This window comes from Pelecanus crispus, chromosome 6 (genome assembly GCF_030463565.1).
Source record: "Pelecanus crispus isolate bPelCri1 chromosome 6, bPelCri1.pri, whole genome shotgun sequence".
NCBI lineage: Eukaryota > Metazoa > Chordata > Aves > Pelecaniformes > Pelecanidae > Pelecanus > Pelecanus crispus.
In genome coordinates this window covers 74811459-74830754 of record NC_134648.1, presented here as the reverse complement: position 1 = coordinate 74830754, position 19296 = coordinate 74811459, and positions in this window count along the sequence as shown.

The following is a 19296-nucleotide window of genomic DNA, read 5'->3' as shown; positions in this document are numbered from 1 at the left end:
AACCTGCAGTGAGCAGGTGGTAAATCCGGTAGCACAGTCTAGAAGTTTAGCTTTATTTAAGACAGGCTATAAATGCTTGATTTTCCTGAACCAGTGCATGCCTGTCTGCATTTACAGTTAAAAAAATTTCTTCCTTTTTAGATATACATGGGCACATACATTCCACAATCTGGGAGTGCAGTTATAAAACATATACATTATATACAAATTATACATTTGCAACTATGGACAATGTAAGAGTGCACTCGTTCATACAGGTGTATACAATGTGTGTATGGGCACACGTACTCATACGGAGCCTCCCTATCTGCTGCTTCCTCTGAACCACGTCTGTGATTTAAAATAAGCTGCTGTGCTAGCATCCCAACGCTCCAGCCACGATTCCGGTTAAAGAGCCAGAAAAGGTGCACCCAAGAGGAAGGAACGTTTTTGAGTCTTGTTATTTCTTAATCCCCACGAAGGCAAACCATGTTTTGGGGCATATTAGCTCAGATTTGCCTTCCAGGAGGACACTGTTAGGCTGAACTCTGCCTGGCAGAATGCAGCCTATGGGTTTGGCGTGAGGCGTGTGCAGGGACACACGTGTGCACGGGGCTGGGGATGGCGGCGAAAGGGGATTTTTCCAGGAAGGGTTCCCGGCCCCGGCGGGGTGTGCTGGGGACTGCCATCCCCACCGCGGCTCCTGGGCCAGGTGGCATCAACCGGGCTGGACCTGATTTTGGCCACTGGAGTTTACATCCATCATGAGACATCCTCAGCCTTACAGATTTGTCTCCTGGACAAGAAAAGCCATTTGGATGTCCATTCAAGGGTGCAGAAGCATGCTAGAAATCGTTTATTCATGACCAAAATGTAAATAATTCAGACTTCTGCTGCCGGATAAAGAACCGCAGTTTAGGAGTTCATACGGTAGCTGCCTTCTGGTTGCTCTTCTTGTAATTTTGGTTGGTTTTTACCACTCCCGCACTTGTCAGAAGAGAAATCACTGCTAGGTTTCCAGACGGGACCTCGGCGCGAGTGAGTGTGTGGGGGTGTGTGTGCGCGTGTGTGTGCGCACTGGTGCAGTCCTGTTAGGTGGCAGTTCAGCAGCAGACTTATTTGATCCCTCCCCACCCTAAGGGCATAAGTATCTGTGTTTCAGTCTAGTAAGAAGCTTCCTAATCCTTCATTGTTAAGTAAAATCCCAAGTTTATCTGAAACATGGATGAATAGTTAATTAATTGTGTATCAAATACAAAGGACAAGGTCTGCGGAGCAGAAATCTTCAGATTTCTTGTAAAACAGAAATTATGCTGTCTCTTCAATATCCTGCTAATTATTTTGTCTCAGAAAAATTCAGCTCCTTTTGAACATGTCTTGAGGGCATTTACACTTCCCGGTACACTCTGCTATTTTCATGCCACGTGCTGGGAAGAAGGGAGTCTGTCCGTCTGCCTGCTCCTCAGCGTGCAAAACCACGTTGGACTGCCCGCTGACCGGTGCTGCTCTCGGCGTGTCTCACACCAGTCCTTACTGGGGCAAACGGAGAGGTTGTACTGGAAACCTCCCAGGGTGCTGGTAGTGATGGGCAGCGGGCGGCGGAGGTGCCGGAGGCGGCGGCTCCCACTGCCCTGCCGTAGCCGTGTCCGGGCGGCACGGTCCCCGTCTGCGGTGACACCGATGGCAGCTGCAGGAGGAGAGCGGGAAGACCGCACCGGGCTGATCCTGCGGTGGGGACAGCCTTCGTGCTGCAGTACTTAGTCAGTATTTACTGCTATGCTTCTCTTACCTTTAAATTCACTCTTATAATATGCCTTCAGGACTAATGAATTTGATACACAAAGCCCATGCACTAGAAACAGTGCCATTCGTTTTCTGATGTTCCCCACATAAAATGATTGTCAGCTCCTCAAGCCTGGCAGTACAAATGCTGATATGAATCCCTCGCTGTAATTATATTCCCCCGGACTTCCTTTTCACTGCTAATACAGCCATCTCTTCCCCTTTCTCCCTTAATAAGGTTGTTTGCCTCCTCGGCAAGGACACTGTCATCCATATTTTGGTGCCACGTTCTGTGCCTCCTGGTTTGTCTCTTCAATTTTAAGATAAATTATATTGCCTTTGCAGGGCTGTCATCAGCACGTTTTTGAAGAACTGCATTATCAAACAGTATAAGGCTTGCAGTGGGGCAGCCCAACCTAAAAAGACATGTTTATTTTTATTATCACACTCCTATCTCTTCATTAACTTTCAGATATCTTCATGTTCCAAGGGTAGCTGTTGTCACATCTAGTGAGCGATAGTATTAATCTTCCCCCGTGCCTCTGCCCAGGATTGCTCTGCCCTATGTCTTCCTTTGAGGTTTCCTGTTATTTTTGTAATCAGGTCAATACTACAGTTCTGCATAAACAAACAAGTAATGTTTGTTATGAATCCTTATGAATTTATTATGATGGAAATTCTTCTCTTTTATATGCATGGTTATTCTCTGACTTATTATTCCACATTTCTGATGTATAAAAGGAACAGTATGAGCAGTTGTACATTATTTAATCTATTCTCCCATTACATTAACATTTGCCTCTTACTGAGAAACGTCCAACTCACTTTTGACGGTGATGGCATTATGAGAGCCTGACAGAGGCACCTACGCCGGCGGTGACTTGCCAAAGGGAAGGCAGCTTTGTCAGCTGGGAGCGAGACATGCCTCTTGGTCTTCCTCCGCAGGAGCAGTGGGACCCGTGTAGGGATGCTCCTGTGCATGTTTTTTGGTCCATCCCCACCCAGGTTACACGTCCTGCCAGCTGTGCCTTGCAGAAGCACTGCGGGCATTGAGGAGGTAACGTAGGGGGCTGCTGTAGGAAAAAGAAAAGTTCTTCCTTATTTAAAAGGCAATGATTTTTATTTTTTTTGCTGGGATAGGAAAGTATGAATGAAGCAGTAGATAATGGTGCAACATCTCTAACATGCTGGGTTTGCTGCCCCTGCCCTGGCTATCACTGAACAACACGACCGTCTGGCCAGTGCAATAGATCCAACACCATCAACCTCTCCTCTCCAACACAGCTCAAATCCTGCTCCTGTTCTGCTTTCCCTTTCACAGCAAGCCACGGTCCTGCAACCCAGATTGGCTTCACCGGAGAGTCAACCAAACAATAAAAATGCGTCATGGATGCAAGGCAGGGAAGAGCATGGCATGCCCCGGAGAAGAGATGCCAGAATAAGTGGTATTAATTGTGCTGCTTTCACAGGCAAAAAGTGGCAGAAATTGTGAAGGCTGGCAGGTGGCTTGTGCTTGGGCAGGCGAATGTCCAAGCCGAAACTCCAACTCTCTGTCAGGAGCCTGCTACTTTCCAGCTGCACGAGGATGGGCTGGCTGTAAATGTTGGTAACACCTGGAGTAAACAAAAGTGGCACATCCTGAATCCTCCAGTGGATAAAGAGACGTGAGACGGAAGCAGCAGCTGGGAGGCTAATCACTCCTCGTGCTGCTGCACGTAGGCTGGGAAACCTGGGGATCAGAGGGCTGGAGAGAAGAGGCATTGCTGACAGAGGAAGGCTTCCCAAAAGGGAGGTGGGGTCTCGGAGGGATGAAGGGGCTGGGCAGAGGAAGGTGCCCATCCTGCCTGCAGGAAAGACGCTGGGGAGCCTGGAGAGGAGTGCCGGGGTGCCCAGGGACCGCCGGCAGCGGCGCAGCGGCAGCCGGCAGGGATTTCTGCCCCACTGCCACGGAGCAGCAGCGTGTGATGCTGAGGGGGGCGAGAGGGTGAGACAGGGGAGCAGGGTAAAAGCTCTGACCTCCTCAGGCCTGAAATCAACCCCAGCTTCCAGATCCAGGGCAGGGTGCTGCTCCCTCGGTCCTGCCTGTGCGCACTGGACAACTGCACAGACGAAAACATCAGCAGGCTTTCTGTCCTCTGTACATCCATCTTGAGATAACTTCTGCTCCATCCCTCATCTGGTGCCAGGTCTCAGGCCTGTCCTCAGGGTCTTATCTGTGAGACAAGGAAGATTAAGATTCCCGGTCGATTCCTCCTGGGCTCAGATACAGTGAGCAGATGTTAAATGACTGCCGTGGTCCTGGAGCTGTTAGCAGGGCTCACGGGGCTCCTCACGGCACGCAGAGCATGTGAAACGCTGCATCCACTCTAGTATTTTTGTTCAGAAAGGAGTGACATTTTGAAGCAAATTTCCTATTTGATCCCATTTACTAAGCATGATTTGGTTTGCGGAGTGGTGTTGGTGCATGCAAACCAGAAGTTAAATGAGATCTGTTCCAGGTGTACTGAATGCTCTCCGGTCCCCAACAGATAGAAGGGTCTAAGGCAATGACGTCCTTCAGACAGCTTCAGGCCATGTCTGTGGTGGGGGTGTTTTAGCTGAACTAAATTAACTAAGCCAAACTAATCCAAACTACATCTAAAGGGTGGAAACTCCCAGGTCACAGACTGTGCCAAGAGGTGGCTCTCAGCCCCTCTCGTTTGGCTCAGTGATGCACTTCTGTGGCACTACACGACGTGCTAAAGTAGATGCAGCTAATGTGGGAATATCTGGGATAAAATCCATGCCAGCTTGCTGGTGTTAGGGGTCTGGGTGAGACCCACCAGCACTCTCCTGTTCCCACAGGCTCTTCTGCCCCATGTTCACCAGTCTGCTGGTTGCTCGAAAGACACGTCTCATTTCTGGAGCTCCAGGCTCTTCCAGCCCTTCTTTGCCACTGTCCATCACTGCCAGCTGGACTCTGAAGCCAGAAAGTAGCCGAGCTGTTCCCAAAGTCAAGCTGCTCCCTGTCCACAGTGACCACCTGTTCATGAAAGTTTATCATTATACTGTCCAGGACGTAAAGCATTGCCTGAGTGCTATCATGAACCTGTCCACTTCCTTGTGCCCCAAATTCACATCCTTTTCCAATTTCATCAACACATGTAATGAGAAGGCGGCCCTGTTCCTGTAGGATAAGAGAAGACAAACACGGAGCTGTGCAATTGGAACCGTTAGGGTTCTTTTTTTTGTTTTTACAAGCATACTTTTCTGTTTTTTTTCCAAATCAGGCAATCCAGTGTTGTTCATGCTCTTATCCATGCCCTGAGCTGGATGAGTCAGTGCTTCAGACGTGAGGGTGTGTGCTGGCATCTGCATCGCAGCTCTGACAGCTCCCACAGGTATGTTCCTGGGTTTTATGTCCTCAGTGAACACTGAGCAAACAGGCTGCATGGGGGACATTTTTATTTTCCTGTATCTTTAAACCACCAAATGGAGTCATAACTTCCATCGCTGCCCTTTTGGAGTCAGCCAAAATGTTTTCTTTTTAAGCAAGGCTTAATGGTAACGGTTTATCATCACCTTCCTGATTTTTAACATGGCTTTAATCTAGAGAGAACACAAGAGTGGATTTTAGAAACAGCAATTACCAGCAAGCATGTATTACATCTGCCTGCAGTGTTGTATTAGAAAATACAAACTAAGTGTAAAAGAAGGTGCAACACTCTTATCCTTTATATATTCTATCACATGAACTCCTTCTGGAGTTGTGGAGACCTGGAATTTGAAACCAGTTCTGGAGTGTCTGGACGATGCTGTTAGTCATATGGTTTAGTTTTAGGTAGTCCTGTGAGGAGCAGGGAGTTGGACTTGATGATCCTTATGCATCCCTTCCAGCTTGAGATATTCTATGATTCTATGAATAAAAAGTATTTGCCAGGTAACACAACTTTTAGGCAAATCATTGTACTCTCAGGGCATCGTGCTACCACAGTAAGTTTTTAGGCTTGACCTATTTACATGTCAAGTGTAGGAAGAACTTGCCTTCGCAATGCCTGAGATGGGGCTTCCCACTGAGCAGGTAACACCTGGAGAATATCTGCGGGGCTGGACGGGATCCAGCAGACCTGAGCAGTGAGGCGCAGTGTTAAAATCTTGCCGGGGGAACACTTACATGGTCCTTGCATGAAGAGTTGCAGAAGCCCCACAGGTCGTGCTGCCCCACGGCTGCCCCACGGCAGGGTGGACGGCACCTCCAGGCTGGCCACAACGCCCCACAGGGACCCCCCGTTCCCCTCGTAGCTGGGGACTTGCTGCAGCTTGGATCAGCGCGGGAGCCAGGTTGTCTCTTGCGGGGGCTTCCTGGGGTCTTCCTGCGACTAATGGCAGGTCACCTTAAACGGGGAGGACGCCACAAAGCACTGGCTGGGGCATTCGTTATCTCTGGGTGGCGAGGTCTCTCTCCAGCCTGTTATTAATGAAGTTACACAACCCCGGTCTGCCCCGGAGGCATCGTCCGCAGCCACGCTCTGCACGAGGCAGAAAGGGCTGTCACGGCCACAGAAAATCATCTCGCATTTCCTCTCACCTGCCTGCCCTCTTCTTTCCTTCTATTCTTCATTCTTGCATATTTTCTCTACTATGTGTGTCCCTGGTTTTGTGGCCAAATAATCATATCTCTGAGAAGCCTAAAATAACTGTGCATAATTAGGATCTTATTATGCTGACTGCAGTTTACAGAATAATTGCCACAACCCAGGATAGAATGTAACCTTATAAATAAATTTAAAGTGAGACCAAGGACTCTATTAGGGCGTGTGTTAAGGGGAGCTCTGCGGAGGAGAGCAGTTCCTTCTGGAGCAGGGCAGACGCAGACACCGCTGTGTGAAGCATTGGCAGGGCCGCAGACCCCAGACCTTGCAAAATCCCTCCAGTCACTGGTGGGTGGGGAAAATTGCTCGGGTGATTTTTGGCTGGACTGTGCAAAGCACCAAACCTCACTTTGCTTTGAAGTTTGCTCTGAGATAGAAAGAATAATTAAAAGTTTGGTACTGAAATTTCTCGGTATAATGACATGGCTGGAAAGGCAAGAAAGAAGAGAAAAAGTTTGCTGGAAACAGTCCCCTTTGTCCCCCGTGAAGGAAAAAGGACTTTTTAAACTCCCAGTACCTCTGTTCAGGGAGAAAAGTCACTTTTATATTGGGTCTTGAAAACTGTATTTGGTGTGCACAACTGTAATTAGTTTTAAAAAGAATCACTCTGCTCTCTCTTCTCCCTTCTGCCCCCCTCTCCCCCCCCAAAAAAAAACCCCAGCCCACATTTGTACTGTTCCCTGTAGAATGGTAGGGAGGATGTCGTGATTTTGTTCAGAAAAGGAACTCCTCCTGCTCCTGGCAGGTGCCCGACCCATTATTTCCACCCTGCACCGTGACATGCCGCTGAGCCGCTTCTCCTTCAAACATATTTTCTGCTGAGGTCTCCTGGGCAGCGCCCCTGGCTTGCAGGGGTGGAAAGGTGGGAGCGGAGGTGCAGAGGCTGCTGCTGCTGCCTACGGGACTTGCTACAGCGATGCACCAAGGCACCATCTGAAAGCAGAACCCTATATTTTGTTTGACACAAAACCCGTATCGGCGCGTGCTGTTGGCTGCAAACCCCGAGACACCAGCTGTTGTTCACTTGCTCTTTCACCCCCTGTCTTCGGCGGAGCAGGGGGTGGTAATGGCTTTCTCTTGGCAGCAGGTGAAGGTGCAGGGGGTTTTCTGGAGGCACCCCTGGGCCCTGAGCGCCCTGAGCACTGTGGAGGGCGGCCAGCGCCGGGGAGGGGACGTCGGCGCTGCCCTCCCGTGGGCTTGGAGCCACGATCCTGCGGGCAGGAGCCGCGCGGAGCCAGCCCAGCTCCCCAGGGAGCTCAGCGTGAGCAGGGGTGTTCACCCTCACGCATAAACCCTGCCAGCTGCCCCACGGGGAAGCGTGCGTTTCGTGCAGGGGAAGGTGCATCTGATGTGCCGTGTCACATTCACCCGAGCCAGGACCAAAAAACGTGTGACGGCTTCCCAGGCTGCGCAAGCGTGGCACGCTCGCAGTTGTCTCTTCTTGTTTCCGTCTCTTTTCTGAGTTTGCTGATAGAGGTGAAGAAAAGGCAGTTAAGGAAATATGCAAAAAAATGAAATGATGAGTGAAACTTTTTCATAATTAAAAGCGTGACAAGAAAATGTGAAATGTCAAAAGGATCAACTTCAAAGCTGTATGAAATGAAACCCGCACTTTGATTTAAATATTACTTTATGAAGAAAGACATAAGAAAAAGAGCTTTCTGTGTAAATATTAGAATTACAAATCACAACTTTCATGATTAAAATCATACTTTGAATAGTAAAAAATTTCATACTACTTCAGAACTAGCAAAAAAGCAGAAAAGATGGATTTTCTTGTTGCATCATGTCATTGGCAAGTGGCACGTGGCGCTGCAGACTGCCTTCTCCGTCCCACTCCTTCCCTCTGAACACAGACACAGCTGGCGAGCCTTTGCCTGCTGAAAACCCTCCTGCGTGCAGGGATGCTCCTGCTGTGCGCAGAGCCGCTGTGCTGGCCGGGGACCGGTCCTGCACCGACACCCCACATCTTCACCCTGCGGCACAGAAATCCTCTTCTATTGCTGGGGGAAATGCGCGTGCCGTGCCTTGGGTTTCTTCTGTTAATATTATAACTTGACAGCTGAACTCTCTACCTCCAAAATATTGGGGTTGGTTTTAATTTTTTTTTCATTTCAAGGTTGCAACAAACCATAACAGAGTACTGCGTGAGACTCCTGTGCCGTGACTGTGTTCAAATGAAATGCAGCTCAGGGTCTGTAACCTCCTCCGTCCATGCTAGACAATGCTTTCCCAGATGCCAGTGAACATTTTTGGTGCCTGTGTATGCAACTGTGGGCGAGAGACGTGACTTCCCACACGCGCTCTTTGGTCCGGCCCGTAGGTTGCTTGTTTCTGCAGTCACCTTGTGAACACATTTCTGGCTGCTGCCTCTCTGTAACATGCTCTGATCTTCTAAGGAAAAAAAAAAGTCAATTAATTTTAAAGCAACTCCAGCCATGGGTTTACCTCTGAGAGGATAAAACAGAGAAACCTGCTGAGTTGTCCTGCGTGCGTATTATTGAATAGAAATCCCCTGTCCTCACACGTCAAAGACATCAGACTTAACACCTGCCTTCAATTCATTCAAACACACAGGAGCCTTCAGTCCTTTGTTTGACTGAAGGGTTTTTCTTGGAAAATTTTGCATTAACACATCATGATTATAAAGCTAGATACATGCCCATACTAATCTTTCAAATTCCTCGCCATGTTATTGAAACCTCCGTGCCCACAGCTGAGATGCAATATATGCAAAAAGGAAAAAATCCCTCAGGTTTATGGGCATAATCTTACTTCATTGCTGTGTGTCTTCTCTGATAAAGTTAACCCGTAGGCTCATTTTCGATCAAAGCAATCAGATCTTTTGATTCTTCCATAGCATCCACACAGCAAAGAAAGAAACGAACACATGCGTTTTCCTCGCCTTTTGCTTTCTCTGTCTTGCAAATCCTTGTGACTTTTTTGGTTTTGGGTAACAAAGAACTGTAAGGGTTCCAGATCTAACTGAAAACTTCACATTTTGGGGTTTTGTTTGTTTTGTTAGTTGGTTTTTTTGTCCTCTGAAGCCAGATACCCGCAGTGCCCGTGTCCCACCTCCGCTGGCTCTGCAACCAGCAACCCCTCCTGGCACTACCTGGGCTTTTGTCACATCTCACACTTTTTACTGCCCGCCCAGCAGCTTCTCCCCTCCTGCCCATTTGTGTCCAGGGTCCTGCCCAGGTGGCACAATGCGGGGGCCATGTCTGCGCGCCTTATCGCACTGCTGCAGTCGAGGGATGCCCACCCTAGATTGCCGTCACCGCTGAGCCACGGCCACTGCTCAGCCTCCGCCGAGCACTGGGGTTCAAATTACTCATCCTTATTGCACCAAAATCCATGGAAAAACATCACAAAACATTTGATTGCAAGGAAATAACACATGCAACTGTTCCTGAATCAAATCTTCTGAATCTGCCCTCAGTTGTGCAGGCAGCCTTGCCTCGTTTTTGAATAAAAAAATGTTAGAGCTGGAATAGCTTGCCCAAACCTTTACTTCAGGGAGCCTTGTTATCTGTGCAAGACTGAACACTGTTCCAGCCAAAGGACACCTGTAGCATTTTTATTCAAATACTTTGGGGAATAATCAAGAAGCACATTTCTTCTTGGAGCCCATGGGCACCGTGCACCACCCCTGCCTGTGGTACTTACCCTGAGATGCTGATGCTGGTGCGTTATCTCATTGGGAGCAGGTAAGCCAATGCAGCGATGTTTTTAGAGCCTGCTCATTTCTTAATATCCCGGTTATATACCTAGTGCATACTGGGGAGACTGACTTGTTTCACTTGTTACTTAAAATGAAATGCAGATTGCAGATGTAAGGCAGGACACTGGATTAAGCCACATCGGACACTGGATTAAGCCACATCTCTACCCCAGCAGAGCAAAGAACTCTGCAGGCAAAGATTAACTTTGCTTGTGTAAAAAATATTTAAATATTTAGATCTTATTTACAAATATTTAGATCTGATTTACACTTGCAGCTTTCCATGTTGGTTGGTGATGCACGTTTTGTGCAAATGAAATCCTGGCTGTCAGGTTTTTGGTACACACATGTTGGGAAGATGCGGCACATCCTTCACACGCCTGTGGCCTGCTGATGCTCCCACACATAGAGAAAAACTAATAGCTGGCATATTTAAAATAAAAAAATGTGAAGATAAAATGAAAATTGGACTTTCTTAGTCAGCAGAACACAATTATTTTCAGTTTTCTTTCTATTCATTCTAAATTTCATGGAAGGTGTCACTGTGGTTGCTTATAAATGAACACTGTGGTAGCCTCAACAAGTAGAAAACAAATTGCATTACATGTATTTAAAATTCATCATTTTTATCCAATCTGAAGCAGCATTTTTACAATAGCTTAGAATGAAAAATTAAAAATTACTCTCAGGAGCATTGAATAAAATTGCCTAAATTATTTACTCAGTGCAAATAATTGATTTGTGTGGTTGAGGGCGAAGGGTGAAAATTGACCTTCTGTCAGGGGCTGGAGGAGGAAGATGCACCTCGAGCTTGGGGACATGGCTGTGTAGGAGCACAAAGAAGCACCACCATTTCATTTCACTCCTCAATAGACACTGACTTGCAGATAAATCCCGCCTTTCTCACTTCTGGTCAATATTACAAACTATATGCTTGGCACTCCACAACATTTTGATGGTTTGTTTGCTTTTACCCATGTATATAAACCTGTTTGTCCTCAGACTAATAGCAAAGTTTTAAAACACAGCAAAATACAGACATTTTTTGCTAAACAAACACACTAAAAAGCTGCTGCTCAGCTCCTCCCATGGCGCCGGGATGGGCCAGGGGCTCAGGGGGCTGCAGCAGGCTGCACCCCATGGACCACGGGCTGCTTGGGAGCTGTGGGAGAAGCCAGTGTGCTGTCCTCCACAGGAAGATCCTCTTTTAGCATTTTGGCAGGTGGTGAAGAGTCTCTTCATGACTGGTGGCTGAACGAGGTTCCGTGCAGGCATGTCCCAAGAGGGCTCGTTGCCTGGTTGGGATAATCTTGCTCGAGGAGGAACAGCCCTGCATCCTCCGGCAGGGCTCTGCACAATTAGGCTTCTGCAGTGATCTTCACCCAAAAACCCAGCTCAGCTCATCACACCAGGTTTGCACAGGCTAAGGCACACTGGATCCTTGCTTGTGGCCCCTGGCCTGCAGGTTTATTCTATAAAGAAACTGAACAGAGCTGAATAACTCACTAAAGGAAATGTGTAAAATCCCTTTTCAGTTTAAGATACCATCATCGTGTTTAAAAAATATCCCTTATTGTAAGTCACAGTCCATTAAATGTTATCAATTTTCTGATTCAATATTGTTTGGATAAACAGAATTATCAAATACCAAAGTATTTCTCAAGTGAATTAAGTAAAAAACACTGCTAACGTTTCAGTGTTTCAGCTGCTGATGATGAGCAGGACAGCTATTTCTAGTCTTAGGCTTTTTAGTAATTCAAAGAGATTGTCCCTGGCTAACAGATGTAAAAACATGCCATGAGGGTCTCCCATGACATGATGCTATTTCCCATGGCAGCACATAAGGTCCCTGCATTGTCTGGCACCCGGGCACTGGGACTGACAGCCACAAAACCCAGAACTTTTTATTGCTGGCAGCATTGCTGACCAGGTGCAGGACCCATTTCTGGGTCCATATCGTCCCCACAGAGAGGCTTTGGGGAGCACCGGCTCTCCTGCCCCAAGCGCTGCCATGGGGGGCTGGGGGCTCCTCAAGGACACCCGTGAGATCCGGCCAGGCTGGAGACAGCCCCGGAAGGTGCGTGCCCTGGTGCTGCAGCCCTGCAGCAGAGCAGAGTGCCATGAGGGTTTCATGTTCCTGTTCCTGTTGGTTTGGATTGAAAAAAGTGATATCTGCTTGTTGGCCAGGACACGCACCTCTGGAACTGGTGTGTGGAGATGGGTAAGCAGCAGGAGGCTGGAATGAAAGGAAGATAATATTAGGGAACTGAACCAGGGGAGATTTTTTGTCTAGGCTATTTATTTTACTAGGCTTTGGTTTAGGCTACTAATGTTCCTCCTGGTCTCATAAATTCATGGGAACAAAACAAAAATGATTGGTTTAGCATGGTGCCTAGGGAGAAAAGCTTTCTCCTGGTAATGGCATCCATCCATCCATCCATCCATCCACCCGTTCATCCCTCCCTCCCTCCCTCCCTCCCTTCCTTCCTTCAGGGAAGTTCCCAGTGCAGCTATTTCCCCAGGTGTTTCTTCTGCAGGTTCTTCGCCCGGGATGGGGTTCGCACCTGGCAGCTCGAGCACGAGGTTCCTTCCAGCCCCTCTGAGGAAGCTGCGGCAGTGGTCCTGGCCAAGCACTCTGCTGTGGGGGGGATTTTCCATGGGCGAACCAAACTCGCCTGGAGAGTGAACCCAAGGCAGGTACACCATCGGGTTCTCTGCAAAATTCTATCTCGGGCTGAATCTCAGCAGGATTTTTCAAATGCTTTTTCAACACCTCCTACACCCCCTTGAGATTAAACAATTATGCCCAGAACCAAGTGTATTTTTTTGTACTTTAGAGACTCCATGGTCCTGATACTCCAAAAGTAAGTGGTGTATTCAGTGAACTAGATTAAATGTTATTCTCAGATGTATACATCTCTGTAATTTTCCTTTTTAAGATACAATATAAACTACAATATAAAAGCACAGATATTTTTTAAAAAAATGCCTGAAAACAGGGAGTGAATACTTGGCATGCGTATATTCCCATGTGCCTTACTAAGTTCCCTCCGCATGCAGAGCAAACGGTAATTCTTTAAGTCAAGCACTGAAAAGTGCAGGATATAGGTTTTGATAGGATGGATTTAAAGAGCCAGTATAATTTTTGCCAACACAATTAAGTCTGACCTCATCAAGCGTGATGCTTTTCATTTACCTGCCTTTCTTGACTGGTATCCTGTACTTGTGGCAATTTGCTCTTCAGCAGGGGTGTCTTCCGCTGGAGCTGTGCCTCTCAGTTCATGCCATTTTCTCATCAGCTGGTATCATTATGTCTCCTCCGCATCCCACTGGATCTATGGCTGTAGCTGTTAGGGAAGTCCCAGATGTCACCCATTAGCCTCCCCGAGCCCTTTCTGCGAGATGTTGATGAGATACCTGTGCTATTGCAGGTCCCCAGATGGTACTCGGCACGCCTGAGATAAAATCCAAGTACCAGCCCAGCTTTGCTTGAATGAGAGGGAAAAAATAGGGGAGAAGCTTAAAGACCAGCTGGAGACTTTCTTCTTAAAAAAAAAAAGAAAAAGAAACCTCGTTGTTGATCCTAGAAATATCCAGGGATTACTTCAGTCGTTGCATAACTTTAAATGGCTTTTGGCCGCCCCAGCTCGTGCCCGTTGTTTATGGATGCCTCTGCCATAGCTCTGCTCCTGGAGGCCTCCAGCAGCTGCCGGCCTGGGGCTGGGGCAGCCCCTTGTCCCTGCGCCCAGCGAACGGCCGGGGAGGGGCTGCTGGGGAGCTCAGTGGCACGGAGGCACGGCTGCCCTTCAATGCCCTCGGGCAGCTGAGACTGCCAGCAGAGTTGGTCAGGAATAGTGGGAGAAACTGCTGTTTGAATAATTTTGTCAAGGAAGTTACAAGAGACACCTAGAAATGGCCACTCCAGAACTCCTGAACATATGTGACTGGCGATCTCTGCTGTTAGGAGAGGGTGAGGTACGCGTCTGCAAGGGCAGGTCTTGCAGTTGGGCACCTCCACCCAAGCTGCGCCGGTGCTGCTATGGGCAGTGCTCGCCTCCCAGAGCCTCCTCAAAGGAGAGCAACTCTGGAAACCCTTCCTTTGGTCACCTCTTGACTTCCTTCATGACAGCCAGCCTTGCTGGAGCACCTCTCTTCTGGGCAGTAATCGCTGTGCCCGGTAGCCCGTGCATGCATCAACTGGTGTACACCGATTTCTTATCAAGTGGAAGAAGAAAACAGTGGTCCAGGAAAGGCAAACCATTTTGAAAGAGCAAGCGTTTCATGACTAAATCAGCTCTTTGATCCTCCATGAAGAATAAAGGCTTATTTTCTGGTTGCTGGCTGCTTTGCCATGAGGGAAAAACAAACAAACAAAAAATGAGCTCATTATTTTCTGACGTGCTCTCAGTGATAAACCATAGATGGCTTTCAAAAGGGAATAAAACACACGCAGTGATGCATTGATTATTCCAGTGAAGTCTCTTCTCTCTTCATTTTTTGGTTTTGGGTTTTTTTGTGCTGGGTCCCAAAGTATTGGTTATAATCGTTGTTGCCTGAGAAGTGCAACAAAGAGAGAAAATATGGGACTATGAGAATACGGGGAAGAAGAGACATTATCTTATGTCCTTTTTAGACTGTGCAGTTGTTATCCATTCATAGGCACAGAAAAATATGAGCATGTTGCTTTTCTTGCGTTGCAGTTAGATTTAGAAAGGCAGTAAGTAAGGTCTGAGTAAAGAACACGGTTCCCTAAGTGGAATGTGATGAAAAAAGGCTGAATATGAGTGATACTGAAAGCCTGATTTTCTGGACTCATGAAATATCTCTCATTAAGTAGTATATAAACATAAACACAGTTTCATTAATTAATACCAAACATATAACATACAACTAGATATCAGAAAATAAAAATAAGTTTGTCCCACTTTATTAACTTACACCTATGTTTTCAGCACTGCCTACTAGGTGTTAAATTTGAGCCTTATTAAAATAAATTGGATGTTAACACAAGCTTCAGTTGAGACAAAATTTCACCTTCTGCATACAATGCAATTAGTTTATGGATCTTTTTGTCCTGAATACGTGTAATTATTTTTGAGTATATTTATATTTTTAATTTCCAAACTCTCCCAGGGCTCTCAGTTCCATGTTTAATTATACATTATGTGGAAGAAAAGTTCTACTAATTAAAATCTGGTTTTATTTTAAACCTACTGTTAGACTATTTGTTCAGTGACCCCTACTTCTTATGATGGGAGTAACAGTGAACAATTGTTCCCCAGTTATTATTTTTTCATGCCATTCACCTTGGTTTTTTTGCTTCAGAAGACTATGCCAGATTTTGCTACTTTGCTACTCTCCCCTTAACTGGTTTAGTGGTGGACTTGGTAATGTTAGGTTAATGGTTGGCCTGGATGATCTTAAAGGTCTTTTCCAACCTAAACAATTCTGTGATTCTGTGAAAATATAGATATAGTTTATCTGGTTACTAGAGATATCCAGCAACAGCAGCATCACTGACTACAAACCCTGATAGCCCAAACATGATTGTGCAAATATGCAACAATGGATAAAGACGCTTGGATGAGTGCATCATGATCCTTTTTTTAATTTAAAATTTAGTCTAAAGTGAGCATAAGTTGGCGTTTGGCTTGGGAATCCTTGGTGCACTATTCGTGTGATATATACGTATACACACAGTATTGCCACATTTTGAGTATGTCAACGACACAAAGCAAAACCTGGGCGGCCAAGACATGTAGCAAAAGTATGAACTGCATATTCTACCTGGGGCAGTAGGATCACAATTTTTATCCTTCCCATTCCAGAACAGCTTTCAGATGGACTTTCTGTGACTTTTACCAACTGCTGGGAGAACCAGCTCACTGGTTTTATCACTCTAAAAATGTTGCACGTAACTGCCCCGTGTGCCTGGGATTGGGCTCACCGTCACAGAGCATCACCAGGACAACCCAGGGATGTTTTAGGGGATCTGATTAGCATGGGACACTTTCTGAGCGGAATATCCTCTCGTGGTGTAGACCCAACACAATGACATCCTACGGGGAGAGGGTGCGGCTGCATGCAGGGGGTGACTGCACTCTGCAAGGCCAGGGTGATCCCTCTGAAAGCAACTTTTTGAGCACTCAGGGAGTGTCCATGCGTTTTACACCCATTTCTCTGCCAGGGGTGCCAGGTGAACATAAAGACATACTGTCGCGAATATGATTTTTTTTACACGGCTTTGGTTTAGCAGCAATTTGAGATTTATTGATATTTTTGAGATAGATCACAAAATTAGGTTATATAATTCTTAACAGCACTTAAGCATCACCCAATTTAACAGAGCAATTCAGTGGAATTCATTACAATCAAAACAGCGACTTAGTTAAAGATTTGAGAATGGCAAGGGTCACCCGAAAATTACAGCAGGGTTGCACACACAGGTGGGGTTTAAATCAAATCACACACAGACTGACCAACAAACAGCTCTAAATGAAATTGCGCACACACAGATGGACAGACAGGCAGACAAACAGCTCTGAGTCAAATTGCACACACACACACAGAGGTTAACCTATGATTAAAATTTCCCTTTTCGTGAGTTTCATGAGTTACTCAATTTTATGTGCCGGCATTCATCAACAGACGGTGGGTGAACCTCGTGGATTCAGGCCTTTGAGTCCCCGTGGAGTCGATGGACGATCCTTCAACCCTCGTGAAATCCGCCCCGAGAGGCGTCCCAGCTCGGGGGGATAGTGGGTCACGCAGCCGCTCTGGTGCAGGAGAGCTCGAAAGGTCTCCCTTTGGGATGGCTGTTTGTAGGCTCTCGAGAGGATTGGCTTTGGTCAGAATTTTACATTCTGGACACAATTCATGCTGAACCACTCTAGTATACAATTCAGGGAGCAGATGGCCCAAGCGTGGGCAGGGGGTGTCTGACACCCAAATTGCTGCACTTACGACCAAGATAACAGCACGACAGAGCTGATCCTGAGATCTCAGAGTGGCCCGGGGGGCTGCACCACCACACACATGGAGCAGAGACCATGGCAATGCCAAAGTGTCTTGTTTCCCAAAATTATATCCTGATTTGCTCGTATTTTCTTTCTTAAGGGACAGGCATGTTCACGCTTACCCTATTTCTTGCACCTTCCCACAGTGTTAGCCAGAAGAAAAAAGTAATGTGTGAGCGGAGCCCATGCAGGGTGGATGAGAGCCACTCCAAAGCCCCGTGGGGACACCGGTGCTCTTCGGAGCGGGAGACGATGCTTCACATGGGAATGAATGATCCGGTGCTGCCGTTGCGGGCGCAGAGGATGTGGGTCGTTGGCACTGTCACCCCACAGCCGGCTCCTCCCGTCCACCAGCTCACAGCGTCCAGGAAAGTCCACCGAGCTGCTAAGCACTCGGAGACACTGCTAAGAAAAACAACCCGCTTAGTTTCATTTGTTGTTTAGCACGCAAAAGCACTCTCAGTGGGATATTGCCGCCAATAAAATGCTTTTGTCAGAATACCTGAATGTACATTTCCTGAAATAAGCAGTTAATTTATTCTTTTCATACAAATTTATTTTACTTGCCTTTGGTTTATGTATCATGAATTGCAAAAGGAAATGAGGTTTAAACCATTCATTTTATTGCAAGTTAGCATTGCAATAACGGTAACTGTAAATGTCAGGAGAAATAGCTGGAGCCAAGGAGGAACCTTACAGTCTTAAACTCCTTCTGAACCGCATCTTGATGGAGACATATGGTGGCATAGACATGTCACTAGTGGCTCTGGTGCGGTCCCAGACGATCGCACACCTGTCACCAGGAGAACCAGGTGGCTGGTTTGGATTTTGGAAAGCACTTTGCATGACTTACTCTCTGCAAGCTAAGGCTATACGCAGGCTTTCATGCTGCGATTTGTTGGTTCGCCCGCTTCTGCAGGTGAGCGCTTCCCCAGCTTACCCCTGCGGCTTCCTACCAGCCTGAGCATCCAAGCAGGGTGTGGGTATGAACAGGCGGCTAACAGTGGGTGCGTACATAAAATAGACCTTCCGTCGTAGGTATCCACCAGTTCCACCTCTTTAAGCCTGTTTGTCTGTTTGTCGCAGAGAAAGATGAAAGTGATACAATGCTGCTCATCTCCGATAGCAAGAGAAATGTCCGGGATTCACGACCCTCCCTCCGCAGTGCTTATGACCAGCTCCTGATCCTGCACCAGTGCATGGCTCGCCCCCTTCAAGACAGACACAGCTGCTCATGGGCCGGCACGTATCCCCTGGATGTTATCTTCTCTCTTCCGAGCTGCCTAAGGGCGAGAAGGGGCTCCGATGATAGCAACCACGAAGCCTAAGCGATGTCTCCTCTGGAAGGAAATGCAGACCTGGAGCCCTGGTCACCCCAAGCCATGTTGCGGCGCTGGGCTGGAGGCCAGGAGGTCACCCCTTCCTCCGGACAGCCCGCGCCGGACCCGCGAAGCAGCAGGCGCTGCGGTGGGAGCTTGAACTGGTACTGTTTTATCGTGAACCTGTATTAATGTTATAGCTGAACAGCTTTGCTTCTTCCAGAGTAATTCTGAACACAAAATATTTGTTCTTCAGTAACAGGACATGTTTTGATTTAGTTTATGTTGCTAGGGAATAGATTTAAGGTATATTGAAAAAGCTGCTTTATTCAATAGCAGTCACTACAGGAAGAGATATAGTGAAATAATTACTGTAGTATAGTTATATGGTAATTATGTTGGTATAATTGATGAACCTTTCCAGTGCAGAAAAACCCTTACTGCTAATAGCAAAAAGAAATTGTAGTTTTCCTGTTTTCAGAAAATGTTTTATTGCCCAGTCAAAGTACATAGGCAACCAGTTTGATAGAGAAATTTAGGCCAGAGGGGGAAAGATCTCCACAGCATAATTAATCTTGATCTATCTAGAGCCCCATGTGAAGGGCAGACTAAATTCTGGGACATAATTAAGCCTTAGTTCAAAAGCCTAAACTTAAATTGCATTCCCTGCCCTGTTGCACCCCTCTGCACATTTCACTGACAACATAATAAAAGCGTGCGATGCTGGTTTCCATCGGATACCAAGTCCATTTACTGTAGAGAAAAACTTTTGCTCCTACAGGGATGCCCGCCTTCTAAAATTCCCATAACATTTTTCTCTTTCCATTGCAAAGCAAGGGGCAGTT